We start from the raw sequence: 1,621 nt of genomic DNA, 5'->3' as shown, positions 1-1,621 counted from the left end.
CCGCTGCACGTTTCTTTTTCTATGCGATCGACAGAGGGTGGACGGGGAGACGGGGAAGGGGGGGGGGAGTGGGTTAGGAGGCAGGGTTGGGGGGTTGGGCGTGTGTCTTTAAACAGTTTGTGTTTCTTTTTCCTTCTTTCTTTCTTTATTTATTTATTTCTGTCGGTCTGCGTTTCTGTTTGTATCTTTCTCTTTTTCTCTCTTTCTTCTCTCTCTCCTTCTCTTCTCTTCTCTTCTCTTCTCTTCTCTTCTCTTCTCTTCTCTTCTCTTCTTCTCTCTCTTTCTATCTCTTTCTCTTTCTCTCTCTCCGTCTCTGTCTGTTTCTGCATCTGTATGCATGTGTGTGTGTGTGTCTGTCTGTCTGTCTGTCTATCTGTCTGTCTCTGTTTGTCTGTCACTCTGCCTATCTGTCTACCTGTCTGACTGTCTCGGTCTCCGTGTGTGGTGTGTGTGTGTGTGTGTGTGTGTGTGTGTGTGTGTGTTTGTGTGTGTGTGTGTGTGTGTGTGTGTGTGTGTGTGTGTGTGTGTGTGTATGTGTGTGTGTATGCGTGTGTTTTCATGGATGTTTAGAAAGGCTTATGTGTTCTGTCTATTCTGCCATGACATGCACATACAAACACACACTCATAAACTCACTCGCTTACTCACTCATCTCCTCTTCTACTCTCACTTCTCCCTACTTCTGTCTCTCTCCGTCATCTCTCGCTCTCTCTCTCTCTCTCCTCTCTCTCTCTCTCTCTCTCTCTCTCTCTCTCTCTCTCTCTCTCTCCTCTCTCCCTCTCCCTCCCTCCTTCTCCCTCTCCCTCTCCCTCTCCCTCCTTCTCCCTCTCCCTGTCTCTCCCTCTCTCTCCCTCCCTGCGTCCCACTGTCTCCCAGTGTCTCTTATCCCTCATTCGTATAATATTTGGAGATATTCGACAGCTGGAGGGCATAAATGTATCGGTTTCCTCATTCTCCCCTTTCTCTTCTTCCTCTGTGGGTGAGTGAGCGAACTTCGGTTGTGCCTTTTTCGTGAAGAGATTAATTGTTATGGTGTTTTTTTTTAAGGAGTGGGGGTTGTAGCATCATTTTCCTTGTGATTGTTATCATCATCATCACCATCGCTTGTACTGATACGATTCTTGTTTCTTTCCGCTTGCATTTATTTATTCGCGCGCGCGCGAATTGAAAAAGGGTTTGCTAGTTGTCTGTGTTTGTGTGTGTGTGTGGGGGAGGGGGGTGTGTGTGTGTTTGTGTTTGTGTTTGTGCCTTAGGCTCATATATTTGAAACTGGATTTTTGGATGTTCGCGGAGTCCACTTGCCTCCGGGTGCAAAGGTCGTGCGTCCTCGACCACAGCCACGTTGCAAAGTCCTGCAAGGGCACCGTGCTATTATTTTATTATTATCATTATCAGTCATCATTACTACCATCATCATCATCATCATCACCATAATGATCATCATTATCATCACCATCTTCATCATAATCATTATCTTGATCATCAGTCATCATCACCATTATCATAACTCTGATTAGCTGTGATTAAAATACCGTTGGTGACTTTGGTAACTACTTCCCCATTATCCTGGCCTTTGGGAGAATCAGGCAGGGAGAGCGGGATTCATGAGGGGGTATGAGGT

This window comes from Penaeus monodon, chromosome 1 (genome assembly GCF_015228065.2).
Source record: "Penaeus monodon isolate SGIC_2016 chromosome 1, NSTDA_Pmon_1, whole genome shotgun sequence".
Lineage (NCBI taxonomy): Eukaryota > Metazoa > Arthropoda > Malacostraca > Decapoda > Penaeidae > Penaeus > Penaeus monodon.
Note: the sequence above shows the minus strand (reverse complement) of the source record.